This window comes from Myotis lucifugus, unplaced genomic scaffold (genome assembly GCF_000147115.1).
Source record: "Myotis lucifugus unplaced genomic scaffold, Myoluc2.0 scaffold_0, whole genome shotgun sequence".
In the NCBI taxonomy this organism is placed as follows: Eukaryota; Metazoa; Chordata; class Mammalia; order Chiroptera; family Vespertilionidae; genus Myotis; species Myotis lucifugus.
Genome location: NW_005871048.1, coordinates 13,252,229 through 13,268,519, shown reverse-complemented (window position 1 = coordinate 13,268,519; position 16,291 = coordinate 13,252,229). Strand labels below are relative to the sequence as shown.

At 42.8% G+C, this 16,291-nt stretch overlaps 1 protein-coding gene and 1 non-coding gene across 2 annotated transcripts in view; both read right to left on the bottom strand.

Annotated features, from left to right (window-relative positions):
- Nucleotides 1-16,291, bottom strand: part of LOC102432247 (colorectal mutant cancer protein) — a 232,446-nt gene that overhangs the window by 105,499 nt on the left and 110,656 nt on the right. The window lies entirely within an intron of this gene.
- LOC111825584 lies at nt 13,365-13,500 on the bottom strand. The gene has a single exon (XR_002828775.1). It is a non-coding gene; the product is annotated as a small nucleolar RNA SNORA43 (small nucleolar RNA).

Here is a 16,291-nt window from a genome sequence, read left to right as displayed (position 1 = left end):
TGTGTAGAACTGATCAAAGTTCTTTCCCTTGGAACTGAAAGCACACGACAATCTTACACAATGTTATCAGCGCAGAAGAAATCTGTAATGTCTAGTCCACTTCCCTCGCTATAAAGACATGAAACAGATACAGAGAAACAAAGCTCATCAAATTCTGATTTCCTCCTGCCCCGTCCAGAGGCTTCCACTCTCCCATATGGCACCCGGGAGCTCCCGGGGAGTGAAAAACTGTATACATCCAGCCCTGTCCTTGGAAATAGCAACAGACATCTGCACACGAGAAAACAGCCTCATTCAGCTTCCTCTCCAAGACTCCCTCCAGCCCAGCGCTCTCATTCAGATACGTAAGAACAAAATCCCTGGCAAAAGGGGAGCGGTCCCTGCCAGATGGACACAACCAGGCCTGTCCAGCAGCTTCCAGGACTGGACATTCCTATTTGCTGCCAGAAGTCCTGCTGGGGCACCTGCTGGGTAGTATTTCAAGAAAGGCTGCTCATAACCTTGAAACCTGAAACTCATTAAATATCATCTACAAGATTGTTCACTGCACGCAAATCACTTTTTGCAGCTCTAGACCAACTCAGAAAGCAGCAGCTTTTGTCTTTTCCTTTGCCAGTAATTTCAGTGAGAGATCAGCTCTCTGATTTACTTTGTAAACCTCCATAAGTTCAGTTGTTGAAAACAGCATTCCAGGATTCCTTCAATATGGATGGGGTCCATTAGAGAAAAATGGGTATCTGCAAGGGGGCTGATATGGGTGATGGTGCCAACTCACAAAGCAGCCACACCACCAGCCCTAGGACTTGCCTGAAGCAACTCTTTCCTTGTCTCAAATAAAGGGCTGTGAGATGACTCCCACGGAGGGAGGTGACTCTCAAGGATGGGAGGTCACCAAGACTGGCCGTTGTGGGATTGGCAGATAACCCTGAATCCCACCCCATCTGCAGACATATGCTCCTCGAAAAATAAGTCTGGCTCAACGGCTGAGAGTCGACCTATGAACTAGGAGGCCATGGTTCAATTCCCAGTCAGGGCACATGCCTGGGTTGCGGGCTCAATCCCCAGTAGGGGGTATGCAGGAGGCAGCTGATCAGTGATTCTCTCTCATCACTGATGTTTCTCTCTCTCTTTCTCTCTCTCTCTCTCTCTCTCTCTCTCCCCCTTCCTCTCTGAAATCAATAAAAAAATGTATATATTAAAAAATAAGATAAAAATAAATCACATAATTTTCCTGGAAATAATAATAGCTAGCATGTGAGTGCTTACTATGTGCTAGCTGCTATATGAAGCATGTAACACTCTCTCAATTATTATTCACATTGCCTTATGAACTGGTTACTATTCAACCCCAATTTAAAGAGGTAGGAATTGAGGCTTAGAAGTTCAGTAAACTGTCCAACTACTAAGTGGCAGAGCTAGAACGAAAGCCCGGGTATGTCTAACCCCTGAGCCGGTTCATTCATTAGGCCTCATGCTTTGCAACAGAATATCATAGCACTTCCCAGATCCTTGCAGATACCCCTGAAACCGTTGAGAAGATTAGGTCTCAGAGGTTCCTTTTATAAGAGGGAAAAGCAGAAATGCAAAATTAGCTTGGGGGAAAATGGTATTATTTAAAACTTCCAATATTTTGAGAAATAAAAGACCATTCAGCTGCTATCAGATCCAGGAAGGAATCAAAGAAAAACTAATCTCCAGCTATTTACATAACCTATGAGTGAAAGTTAAAGAGGAAAATATCGCAGTGGAGGTGAAAAAGCTCTTAATTTTGCTAATTAAACTACCTGGGAGGAAAGCTCACTTTAGTTAATAGATCTTAAAAAAATAAAAAAAAATCCAAACAGTAGCATATTATATATATTTTAAATTTTACTACACAAATATTATAATACAAGAGTTGCTAGTAGGAATAAATAACTTGGTATTTTCCACTAACAAATAACTTCATACTTCTGATGGTGTTATTTCCAAAGGAAACCAGAATTACATGTGTATACAAGGTTATTTGTAAAGGAACACAGGCAAAATAAAGACCCTGCAATAAACCAGCAGCCTCCACTTACATTTCAAGGTGGGCTGCATCCTAATGACACATCCTGAAGGAGATGAAGATGTAACAATTAAATCCGGCTAATCAGAGGACATGAATATTTCAGCGTGCTCTAACGACTGATGTGATCCCTGAGGCAGAAACTCCCACAGAGAATTATATGAACAGGAGTAAAGAGTTCCTGACAAGGCCTGCATTGTTCATAAATTTTTATATTGATCCAATTCAGCACGTATTGAATTCCTCATTCCAGAGAAACAAAGTACCTTTAATGGTGAAATAGTCAATAAACTCCGCAGATTAGGAAAGGCCTAGTATTTTACAGCAACAGTTTTGAAAAGACTCCTCCCCCCCACCTTTTTTTTTTTTTTTTTTTTTTTTTTTTTTACTGAATTGAGGACAGTATTTTTTCTTTGGGAAAATGACTGAAGATTTCGATTTGAGTATGGGTGTGTGTATACATGTATATACAGATACATACATATATAAATTTACATGTATTAATATATACATATAAACTTTATATAAAAACTCAAGGCACACACGTTCAGACTTTTCGTTAGAGCACAGGCTACAGCCAAGTTGTTGCTGATTTGAGACACTCAATACAGTCGTTAAATGCTCTGTCAACTTTTAAAAGATACTTTAACATGCACTATTTCATTTAAAGAAAGTCACTTTAAGTGCTTGATGCCATAAACAAGCTCCCATTTCAGTGAGGGCACAGGCAGGCCGGGCTTCTCCGTCCTCACCCAGGGCTGCTGACGGATGGGCCACTTGCTGGTACATGGCGTCCGAAGCACCGGGAAAGGGCGGGAGAGACACATTTCAAGTCTGCTCAGCGTTCTCTCCCATCAGAGCCCTGCTGGCGGCTTCAGAGAACAGTGTGTTTAAATAGAAGGAACGATCTGAACCTTCTCTCCTTCCCAAACCACCTGAACCAGCCAATACTGATCCCAAGCAGGACCATCTTCCCAGAAAAGGGAGAGACTGGGAGAGGGAGTGCAGGGAGAGGAACAATGGGGGGAAATTCCTTAGTTAAGGACATAGGTTTTATCACTCTCACAAAACAGAAACACAAACCCCAGTCCCGAGTATCAGTTTAGCCTCGGTGATGCTGTTAAAAATTTTCCCAGCCTCAGCTTACTTACCTTGTGATACGGGAACAATAACCGTACAGAGCGGTGAAGATTAAATGAACATACTGCAGGTAAATCACTTAACCACCAGGCTGCCTGGCAGAATGTCGGCCACCATGACCACTATCATCCTAATTATGATGAGCACCACGCCATGCTTTGTGCTTGCTAAAAAGTGTCAAGGTAAAATTGGGCCTTGAAAGAGTGATGGGTTACTATGCTCTCTCCTTGTTTACAGAAACCTTGATTAAGCAATCAGGATGACTCATCACACGGAGGCCCGGATCACATTCATCACAGTAATCTACACTTTGCCTTTCAACATGTGCAATTGAGTCAGCTGCTCCCTGCCTGCACCCTGGCTGGGCCTGCAGGTAAGCGGGCAAACACATGAATCCTAAACAGCCTAGAAACTGGAGTAGCCTCAGACCCGGTCTGTAACCCCATGCCCAGCTTACATATCATGAGGTAAGAGAGGATCAAGAACCAAGTGGGACATGTACGGTGATCCCAAAATCAGTTATCATAAAAATGTATCTAAATGGTAAAGCTTACTATAAGCAAGGATCTGCACAAAGATTTGTTCATAATAAAAAAATGATTAGTCGGGCAAATTGCACGATATGCATAATACACCATGTTGTCAACAAAATAGAGAACTATATATAACAGCTTAACATAGGAATCGTAATTTCCCATATGAATACTCACTCCTCCCTCAATTCATTCAGGTTGCCTTCCCGTCATCTCCACCAACCACCTGGAACAAGTTTTCCTTACCCGCAACCCCCCTTCTCTATCCTTTTACTCTTTATTTTTTATAACACTTATTACTACTTGACAATATATTATACAGGTTTCTGGTTGATTCATTCCCCCATGAGACTCTGAGTTCCAAGAAGGCAGGCATGTCAAGAAACTGGGAAAATAGCCAACGGACAAGATGAACTGTGCCTGGCACATGGTCGAACTTCAGACACTATTTGTGGAATGGATAAATTTAGAAAATTAGAAAATTCAGATAAAAGAACTTACATTATCCTTACCCCACCATCTAGAGATCACATCACTAGCAAATATGTCAGACATTTTTCTAATGTAAATATACTTAACATAGCCTATGTGAAACAATATGTTTAATATAGTACTCTCTTCTATACTGCAAACTCACCAAATAGTTCACTGTATCATTAGCATCTCCTCTAAGTCGTCAAATCTCAACAACAATCCCCTGCCGTGCAGTGGCCCCGCAAGGATGCCCATGTCCCTTTTGATGAGAGCTACCTAGAACCAGGCACGACCTGCCGTGAATGCTGGCAGCACACTTCCTGTGTGCCAGGGGCCACGCGATCGCCTCCCATGGGTGTTCACTGGATTCTCACAAAGCAAGAGAGGCGCTATTATTACCTCATTTCGCAGATAAAGAAACTGAGGCAGAGTAAGTTTTTCTAGGATCTGAAACCCCAAACTCGCAATCTGACTCATCCCATTCGCCGTCTCCGCATCTCCTTTACTGTGGGTATCCGGGGTCACGCATTTGCAGATCACAGAGCTGGCGTGGGCCAAGGGAGGGAATCGGAGAAGCTAAGATTGCAGATTTGGATGCCGCCCAGCACCAGATGGTTTATAGCACACAGCTCACATGGGAGAAGCCACCGGTATCCAAAGGGAGTTTCAGCGAGACCCCCTGTGCGCTGGAGGGCAGGAGCTTCGGCAGGTGAAGGGCAAGGGGAGCTCTGTGGCCAAACAGACCCATAGAGACCCCGGTCCTGCAAGCGAGCCGTCCACTCCCCAAAGCGGGTGTGCCCCGTCCCCCCCGCCAGCACCAGCCTGGCCAGGGCCGGGTGAGACTTCACAGTCCCCTGCCAAATCACAAACAAGTCAGAACAGCGATGAAAGCTGTAACACAAGCCGGTGGCCACAGACTAGAACGAAACACTGCGGCTGAGGCCAGCTTAACAGCGTTCCGGCTCTTTCCTGCGAGGAGCCGCTTCTCCCTCCGGGTTTCCTGCCACCTTGCCTCTAGAAACCACAACACAATGTAACTCAGATAGGAGCTTAACAACTCAGCATTTTTTCAACGAAAAGAGCCTCCTTTCCCCTTTCCCTCTAAGGAACACTTTTTATCAAAGATGCCTTGACAATTTTCTCTCGTATAAGGTGATTTATTCCCCTTTCCTGCCCCCTCCATCTCACAGGCTAATTCTGAAATTAATGAAGTACGGTGTGTGTGTGTGTGTGTGTGTGTGTGTGTGTGTGTGATGGCAGAACTAACTAACCCCAGAAGGGGAGCTGCAGACAACACGAGGTCTCCACCTGCGTGCTGCCGTGGGACTCTTCTCTAACACCCTCCTCTCTTAGCGGGAAGTAGCAGGAGAGGTAAAGAGGAGGCCGCACCGGTGGGCTGAGGGGAGAAATGTTCCTCTGGGTGCATGTTTGATCAGTTGCTTCAGACTTTCTCTAAATGGAAGGAGCTCCTATGGGGAGGCATCATCTTTCAGCCCATGCGTGTGGCTCCCAACAAACACACGCGTGGTCCCAGACAGGGCTCAGTGCTGCGTGTTGCTCGGGCAGGTGGGGAGCTTTGGGGCAATCACCAACGGCAGTGGATATGGCACTGCTCCTGTCCCACGATATAGGTTCATGTGCAAATTAAATTGCTCCTGGGCTTATAAGGGCGGGCAGAGCTGCACATCTTCCCAAGCCCACAAAGTCAGGCCTCATCCTTAGTTCAAACATAACACAGCAAGAGAGGTGACATCTAATCCTCGAGTCCCTTGCAATGCCCACCTCCGCCTCAACACTCCTTTTCTCTACCTCCTTGCAGACACACCACTGGAACGCAAACAGAAAAATTCCCTAGAGCCGCCTTATTTTGTTTCCTGAAAGCAGAAAGGCAGGGAGCAGAAAATGTCTTAAAGATTTCTGTCAAAGAATAAACCATTTCCAACATAAAGATGTCAAAGGAAAGCCTAAATCCAGCAGTGACTAGAAATACTGCAGTTTCAACAATATAAAAGCCCAAATTCCCCCAAACTATTAAAGCTAAGCTTCACTGCTAAAGAAGTTGTTCCTGTCAATCACTAGGCATAGAAGCAAATACAGAGGCAGAAAACAACGGCATTCAGATGCAGTTTCCATAGAGGCCGAGCGAGTTGCCCTGTGAGGTCAAAATCCTGAAATGCTAATGATGAAACAGTGCTGGTGATACTATAGTTCAAATGCAAGTGCCATTCCGAGATGGATTAGCAGGATTACGAGATCCAAAGACTCTGTGAGATAGTCTTCCCATCAATTTCAATCCAGAGCATCGTTTATCAAAAAGATTGAGCTTCTTTCTGGGCTCACAGAAGTGGAATGGGATCACCTCGCTCTGAGGTGGGAAGTGAATTAGCGGTAGCCGACAGGCACATGATGTGCTCTCACATGGAGGGCAGTGGTGCACAGCCCCGGTCCATGGGCTGGCGTTGCAGAAGGGGGATTCAGGTTTGCTGTACCTGTCGCCCCTGACAGTGATGCTTGTTAGGTCTTAGAAGGCGCAGTGCAGGCTGTGGGATTCCCCTCTGGAAGGCCTTTCAAGACAGGGGCGAGTCTCCTCTCTCTGGGATAATGTGGGTGCAGCCCTGCCCGAGTGTTTAGTCTATGGCCTCTCGGAATCATTCCAGCCTGATGATTCTCTCATTTTACACCAACAGATGCACTGGAGCAGAAAAGGTGAGTCAACCTCCAGAGCGGTTATGGGGCGAAGAAAAGCAGAGGTTATGTCAAGGGACGCACGGGCACCTCAAAGTAAGCTTTTGCTTATTTGTTTTATGTTTTGTTTTTAAACCCTGGCAATAGCGGTTCCTATAACAGAGTAACACTGACAGGAGCGCAGGATTTGCGCACTTCATTCCCTGCCGCCCTATGGCCTGAGCCATGGCATTCACACGCCTGCTGGGCGAGAGCCACCCAGAAAAATGATTGTAACAGAACTGGACACTTACTTAAAGTGATTGCAACATAAAGGAGTGGTTCCTCTCCCAAATAATAGGCTAGAGCAGCGATTTCCAACCTTTTTCAATTCATAGCACACAAAAGACTAATTACTAAAATTCTGCCCCAAAAAAAAAGGAGGCATACTTTTGATTTATTCACACTGGACGGCTATTGTGTTGTCTGTTGTCATTTTTAAATTTTTATTTGACAACCTAAGGGAAAAGAGGTCAGTGCCCGTGAGTAGATATTTTGTCAGGTATTGCATGTTTTAAACATTCGTGAGGCACAGCAGTTGAAAATCGCTGGGCCGGACGGCGAAAGGTAAAGATCTGTTCCATTGGCAGTGGAACAGATCTAAACTCTCTTTGAAATAGTCTTTCCAGGGGCTGAGAAATCTGATCTACAACTATCAACTTCCTCTTTCAATTGCCATCTTAAAAGAAATCAAAGTTATTCAAAATTTGCCAACTGTCTCAAAATTTTAAAAATTAAAAATGTATCCTACCTCATTCCAGATACTATATTCTGTTGGGCAATGGATTTATGTTCACGAAGAAAAAGTGGAAACATATTGTATCATTTCCTGGGGAAAACACAGAGCCTGAGAGTATCCTTGTAGGTAAAGCCACAAGGTTATGCTGAACTTTTTTTAGTCATTTCACATAACTAACGCAATATTAACCACGGCATGTCACGGCAAGACTAGTGGAGCTTATACACTATTCATCTTGCATCAATATGGCAACCAGAGAGCCGTAAGGAATTGATAAGTGAAATGTGGAGTGTTAAAATTTTGCTGAAAATGTGTTTTTTCCTAATAAGCTCCAGATGTTAAGAGTACCTTCATATCCATTTAGACCAGTGCTTACATGATCTGTTCTTTGAAACCTGAAAAAATATACTTGCATTTCTTTCTCCCACTTCATTTTATGGACGAAAGTACAGTTATTGACATTCTTTTTACAAAACTTTAAAAAAAGATTAGCTCTGCCCCATAAGTCAAATGATTTCCATAGAGGTAGGTTAATAGAGTATACAGAATGATAAATTTATGCTATGAAAGATGATAATATGAAGCAGAACTCCCCTATGGTGAGTTCAAATTCCAGAATATGCCATATGCACAAAACTTGCAGTTTATGGAATCCTGAATCTCCAAATTTGAATAGCAGGTGCAGGCCAGGCAACCCATGCTTTTGCGCTGTCTTTATGTTTTTATTAAGCCCACCCGGTGGGTGGCGGTGGCAGAAAAGAGGGCAAATAGATTGGTGGGTGAGTGGAGTTGGAGGAGCAGGCAGGGCAAAAGACTCGTGGCAAGGCTAATTCCATGGACTGCATTTTGCCCCTTACAGTCTGTAGTGCAAAGAGCCCCTGGATTCGGGCTAGATCAGCAGCAACATCTTAGGCAGGCTTCAGCCCCATTATATCCACGACTGCTCCTGTAGGCATTCAGTAGAAGCAACCAACTGGTGTAAAGACTGTGTTGGCTAAGCAGGCAGAGCTTTAAGACAAGCCCCTCCTGTCTCCCCCTTCCCAGAGCATCTGCCTGCATAGAAATATTGGAACCGCCACTGTCCCAGATGCCTGCCCTTTGACCTGGGGAGAGGGGAAGAAGAGACAATGACCTGCATCACTCTTACTGTTTTGTGACTAAGAAGGGAAGAGGAAAAAAAATCAAAGGTAGGAGGAAAGGGGAAATAGAATGGGTAGGCCGTATGCATGGAGGCAGCCATTAATTCTGAAGGAAGCCAAGAAACCCAGAAGAAAAATAAAGAGAAGATAATTAAATTAGCATTATAGGTCAAGAAAAACAACAACAACCATGGACCCTTTGAAAGACTTCTCCTTGCAGCACCATTTCTGTACCTAAATGTGTCAAAGCCTTCACCTTGCATCATCTCCTGTAATGAAAGCCCCACACCCTCCCAACCCAGCACTGTCAGGAGCACTCAAGCTTAGATAATTGGGTGGAGTTGAGCTGTGGCATGAGAAATAGCTGGAGGCTGTTCTGGCAAAAGAATGCCCTTTTCAGACTCGGTCAAACGGCTCAGGTACAGAGCAAAGGGGTTAATGTTCAAGTTCAGAAACTCATTGCTGGTCACCTTCTGGCCACGGGGAGACACAAGGGTGGTTTCTTAAAATGCATCGACTTGCCCTCTTCCCCGTGACAGGGCACCTTTTGAACTGGGGTGGGATGACCTGGGAAGAAAATAGAAAGCTCTGCCGCCAGGCACTGCTGTGAGAGTGGGGAACAATCAGAGGACTGTCTTGAAAACAAAATGCCTCGTAATAGTAGCTATTCAAGCAGCAAGAGGCAATTCAGAGAAGGGCACTGCTTGGAAGATCAGCATAAATGATATGTTTTTATTCTGCTCCAGCATTGATGCATTGCCCAACTTCACTTCGGTTAAGTAAAGCACTTTCTTCTGGGCACGGCAAGTACATGATACCTCAGCCATAACTACTATGTAGAATTAGGTGGATGCCCGGCGTTTCAACTCCAATGTAAAATTCTTAGGATTTTTAATAAGATGCACAAGTAGCTTTATTATTATTTTTTAAAGGACAAGATCATTAGTAGGTCTGGTGTTCATGGAGAGGAAGTAACGAATGTGTCTATATTCAAGTTTTTTCTTTCTTCCCAGCAATTACTTCTTTTAAACAAGGGCAAGTAGAGCCGTAGGATGTACCTAGCTCCATTATTTCTTTTATCCTTTTCTTCAATGGACTTCATTTCTACTTTGTGGCAGAAACAAACATCCTTTTCTTGTAGAACTGGGCAATACCCCCTTTTCCCATCTCTCAGGCAAGAAGCCACATTTCTGAAAATTTCTGACAAACCACCACCACAGGAATGATGGGAAGCTTGGCTGCTTGTGTGTGTGGGCCTGTAATGAAAGTACCTCAGGGCCCAATCTCTGCATGCCCCCACCCACCCCTGCTGCTTTATCTGTTCCGTGGAAGTTAATACCTACCCTATTCACTTTCCAGGGATACTGGGGAGATGGGGAAGTGTTTATATAAGTGCCGCATGTTACAAGCACTATAAACATGCTATTTGCAATATATGATAACAGTTCAAGGTGGTACTTACTGACTTTTACAGCTCCCCTTACTCGAGTCCTTAAAATTGTGTGTTAATCCCTAACACACTTTATAAAGTTGGACAAAAAGTCACATTGCGGACTGTGTTCTCTTTGCTAATGGGGCCAACAATGCCGTATGAGCAAGTACCTCTGAGTGTTCTGCTCCCACACAGAAGCCCTGAGGAGCTGATCTTTAAGGACAAGACTTGAAATTGGGGGGTTAGGACCCACATATTGCCAAGTCACTCTCAATATCTTTACACTAATGAGAGTCTCCGAAAGTAAAGAGTGAATGTTTGGCTCCCAATATCAGGATTTCTGCATCCTGAACGCATCCTGAACTGAGACTCCTCCCAAGTGCTGGGGATGAGTGTCTCAAACTTTGGTTTCAAATATGCTGGATGCTCTTGTGAACCGTTTCTGTTTTTCAGGGGTGTTTGGCCATGACCTCATCAAATCACAGAACATGAATTCCTGGAAGCTCACTCAGATGGGCTTCAACACAAAACCTCTAACTCACAACTGCGCATGTCAACAAGGAAGTTCCTGAGGCAGGTTCTTCAGAGCATAACTGCAGCAGGGCACAGGATAACTTCCCATCACACAGGGGACCGTTTTCATGACTCTAATGACTAAAGAAGAACACAGAATACAGAGCGGTCCCATCACTCTGGAACCCATTAGCCTGCATTTCTGCCCCCAATGTACTAAGCTTCATTCTGGCAATCAGCTGACAAGGGCAAAAATGCACAGATAAGCAACAGGTGCAAACCCAATTAACTCAGAAAAAATATTTGGTGGCTCTTGTTCCATATCATTTCACAATGGTCACTGGGCAACCTCCACGGAAAAAAGCAGCTATGGCGAAGGAATTCTCCAGAAAGTGTGGGGTTTCAAGGCACAGAGAGCTTCAGAGATATCTGCTTGTCACACCAGGAAGCCCAGACACTGTTCTAAGAAGCCTCACCGAACAAAGGCTCTCTCCCTTCCCTGCCCCTATGACCCACCTCCCATCAGTTGAACTTCTTAATCTAGAAAAAGTAAAATGGAAAGCTATCCAAATGCTGGTTGACCACCTTCAGGCACTGTGGGAGCCTTGGGAAAGAAAAGAATAATTACTTAGGAAAGGGATTCTGTATGAGGACACATAGGATACTTTTCTCCACGAAAGGAGTGGAAGACAACAGAGACACATACCCGTGGACAGTCCATACCACATGAACATAATTCAACTAAAAAAATCCAGGTACCTGGCTTAATACTGATGACCAAGTGCCACTTAAAAATGAGACAGAATTCAGAGCTGGCTGGCCCAGCTTCTGTCCAGGTGACCACAAAACCACCAGAGTCAACATCTCAGGAGTCAAAAATTGCCTCTTTAAAGTTATTTCACAGTCTGGGTAAGATTTTGGAGGTTATTGCACTACTTAGCTTCTTCGGCAATTCATCTAGATATGACATATGCTTCATTTTCTCTCACACAGTATGTGGTCAGCTACTTCCTACAGCTTTATCACTGAGAAATATTTACTTCCCATGTACATCTCTTCCCCTTTTAAGTAACATTATTTGAATAAAAAGGGGAAGGGGTGCCCTGGCCAATGTGGCTCAGTGGTAGAGCGTCAGCCGGGCACAGAAGGGTTGCAGGTTCAATTACTAGTCAAGGGCACATACCTGGGTTGGAGGTTCGTCCTGAGTTTAGGAGGCAACCAACTGATATGTCTCTCTCACATTGATGTTCTTCTCTCTCTCTCCCTCCCTCCCTCTCACTCTCTGAAAAGTGTGTGTGTGGGGGGGCAAATATAAGATTTTGCTCTTTCCCACACCTTTTAAATATTGTCAAAACCAGGCTACAAGACAGAAGACCCCATCTATGGCCATCTGTCCATCTTTTTTAAAAAAAAATATATTTTTATTGATTTTTTACAGAGAGGAAGGGGAAGGGATAGAGAGTTAGAAACATCAATGAGAGAGAAACATCGATCAGCTGCCTCCTGCACACCCCCCACTGGGGATGTGCCCGCAACCAAGGTACATGCCCTTGACCAGAATCGAACCTGGGACCCTTCAGTCTGAAGGCTGACGCTCTATCCACTGAGCCAAACCGGTTAGGGCGCCATCTGTCCATCTTAATATAATTACCTATATGCTGGATGTACCATAATTTAACCAACAACCAATTACTGGATATGTTACCAGTTTTCTTTGTTGTATGATGCTGCAATGAAGAACAATAGGAAAAATTCCTGAAAATGGAATTATTTGGCTAAAGCTTCTGAGAGATTGCCTCCCCACCCCCATAAACTATTGTAGCATATACTTCTGCCAGCCATATCTGTTTTGCTTTATTCTCAACAACTATAGATATATCATTTAAATATTTTTTGCCCATATGGTTCCAAGATGACTTTTAGTTTTCATTTCCTTGATTATTTAAGGTTAATTTTTTTCATAAATCTATTGGACATGTGACTTTATTTTTAAATTGTCTGTTCATGTTCTTTGCCCATTTTGACAGGATGCTGACTTCTTAGTGTTTGATGTGTATTACAGATATTAACCTTTCCCCATATGTATTGCAAATATTCTTTCCCAGTTGGCTGTTCACTTTTTAATTTATATAGTGTTTCCTGACATCAATGCTTTATATTCTCATGTTGTCTCAATAAATATTTTCCTTTATAGATCTTTCCCTCTGCTTCTTGTTTAAAAAGTCCTTCTCCACTCAGATCAGATAGTTACCTACATTTCCTTCATTGTGATTTTAAAGAATGTAGTCATCTTAATCTTTACTTATCTGGAATTTCACTGCATACGTAAATTACAAATCTAAGTTTGTTGTTTTTATTTAGTATTATCCTATTACTACTGAATAATTAAACCCTTTCTACTGTTCTTATATGTAGCCATTACCATGTTGCTAAATCCTTTTTTATTACTTTAAATTATAGTATTAGAATGTTTAATGTTGCATTAGTATAAAATCTCCCCTTTGCTTTTTCAAAAATATTTAATCTATTTGTTCATTGATAAACACAGAATTATGAAGATTAAAAAAAAATCTCATAGGGTTTTGGGTAGAACAATATATATTTTTTCTTTTTTTCCCAGGAATGTCATGCTACAAACCATTCTTAGTGCCCACTGTTCTGAGCACTGAGTGCAGAAATAGCCACTTCCTCTGTGCCCTCGCGTCACAGGTGAAGCACGGCAGCTGTGTCTGTGGTGCTGGTAGGTCCAGCACCTGCAGTGACCCTAAATATCTAACTTAGTGTCTGCAACTCAAAATAGCTAACATAGCATTGTAACTCTGCACTTGGTGTGTATAAACTGAGCAAAGGTATACAGTGGATTTATAGGCTATTGCACCCAACTATGACCAATGGCATAACCAACTTCAAAGATGGAGACCTTCCTTACTGCAATACCAAAACAAAGGGCAAGAGAAAGTGGAGAATCACACTGGGGTAGATTAATATGAACTAAAATGATCAGATTAGGAATTCATGCTTGAGAACTACAGAAATTTACAAGATTGAGGTCCTTTTACATCATTGCCATGGAGGAGTACAGAGGTCAGCAACTACTTTCAAAAATCCCCAGACCCACCCAGCCAGGTGGCTCAGTTGGTTGAGTGTTGCCCCAAACACGAAAAAAGTTGTGGGTTCGATTCCAAGTCTGGGCACATACTTAGGTTGCAAGTTCAATTCCTGGTCCAGGAGGGAAAAGATCAACGTTTCTCTCTCACATCAATGTTTCTCTCTTCTTCTCTCCTTTCCTCTCTCTCCAAAATCAATAAAAGAAATATCCTTGGGTGAGGATTAAAAAATAAATAAATCCTAGATCTGGTCAGTACTCAGAGAGATTTAGGTTAAAGAGCAATGGCCCAGGACAGGGCTGGGTAGCGAGAGAGCATCGTGAGTCAAAATTATGGCCTGAATCAGTGTTTCTGACTAGTCTTCTTTCCAACACCTTGCTAAAGGGACTCAACTAGTAAAAATCAATCTGCTGGTGGAACCTGCAAGCGACGAGGTGAATCATGCCCCGGTTCCTGGTAAGGACCACCTCCTTTATTTATGACACCTAGGGAGCACTTCTTTTGATCTAACAATTTACAAGTTTTAAGATATATTTACAAAGATATTTGTTGTAGCATTATAATAATGATAAAAAGTAAACAAAACAATTGAAACACAAATGCCTATCTACAGGGGGAGGGAATGGATAAACTGTGGCATATCCACATTTTGCAGCTGTGAAAAAGAATAAGACCTATTGGACATATTAGCAAGAAAACCATACTATATTAAGTTTTAAAAAAGAGTTAATATTAGGATGTAGGTGTCTGAATTATTTTTATAAAAATATTTACCATATATCTGAATATTTGTGTATTGTACACGAGCATTGATGGGTATGAAAGAATAAACACCAATTTTCGACATGGGTTAAGTAGGGAGACAAATATATGTGAGAAAGGGCCTGACTTGGCTTTTCCAGGGTATACTTCCATGTCAGCTTGTGACAATGGGCATGCACAGTTTCTGTTCTTGAAAGGAGAGGCTAACAACTTCTTCTTGAAAATAAACAGATGTGTCAACAAATTTTTTGGGGAAAAAAGGGATATTAACAATGCAAATGTAAAATTATCTCAGAATGATCAGAAGTAGAACAAACAAAATAATGAGCCTCATTAGAACATACTTGAGACAGTCAAACTTTGATGACTCAAAGCTGGAAAGAGGTACTACAATTAGTTTTCCTTTGATTTCAGGGACTTATTTATTCTGCTTATCTCAACACAGAGCGAACAGACCAAATGGTTTTGAAAGGTCCTACACAGTTCTCAACATTTGGGCATATTCCAGGAAGACTAAGTTAATTCAGCTATTCACAGAGTGGCACATTTGACAGGAAAAATGCAAATCAGATTACTGTAGTTAGTGTTCGATTAGCCACTCAAACTGGAGGGGGAGCAGTGGCAGATAAGTAGAGATGATGCTGCAGCTGCTGGCATTTATTTGGCTTTTGAAAGCTTTGTTCAACTTGCTCAGGAAAATATTTAGGGGGTTTGTATGAGATTTTCAGTGGAGTACACCCGGGGCTAAATTAAAGACCAACCAATGATATTCCTTATACTATACTCTGAAATACAGTCAACTCTAAGGAAGAAATACAATCATTCCCAATCAGCTATCCCTAGAGGACTTTTCATAAATATTTTCTTTTTTTTAATTTTTATTTTTTTTGCTAAAAGTATTACAAAGGGTTTCATAAATATTTTCAACCTCTAGGCCATAACCTATAAATGAATCTAGAAATAAATTTAGTGTGTTGTGATCACCATGGATATAGATTTTCAAAATGTCTGAACACCACTGCGTTACATACTCCCATTTCTCCTGTCCCTATTCCTCCACTTCCTACTCCCAACCAGCAGGAGCAGATCACTTTCTCTCAAGTCTGCACAGCCACATCCTGTGCTGATTTGCAAGAAGCAGACTTTGCCATTAAAAAAAAAGTCAAGTTCAAGTAACCATTCAACAATTTAAGAGACAATTATTTTCTCCAGCTCTCAACAAAGTGTTTGTTATAATGGGTACGTTTGTTGTAATGGGCTCTGCCTTTGGATTTCTCCTGAGACACAGTTCCTAAAGTCCCTTTTCTTGTACATTGAGATACTAGGTAGGAAGGAGGGGGATTACTACAGGAAAGCTGTAACACTGGGGTCAGGCTGGGTTCCCAAGGATTTCATGGACAGCCCAGCACCAGCAGCTAAAGAACAAAGAGGACACGCGCCCTGAATGCAACCGCTAGGAAACCCTTCAATCGGAAGAGTGACGTTTAGCAGCTGTGCTGCTGGCACTTGGAATTCCAAAGATGACTGTTGCCAGCAGAATCCTCAGGGTAAACACATTTACTACTGAAGCTCTCGCATGTGTCTCCCACACAGAAGTATGGCACTGATCTCAAATCCAATAGACGTGGGTGACAGCTCCCTTGTGCTCAAAACATGTTCAGCTGCCCACCAGACTCTG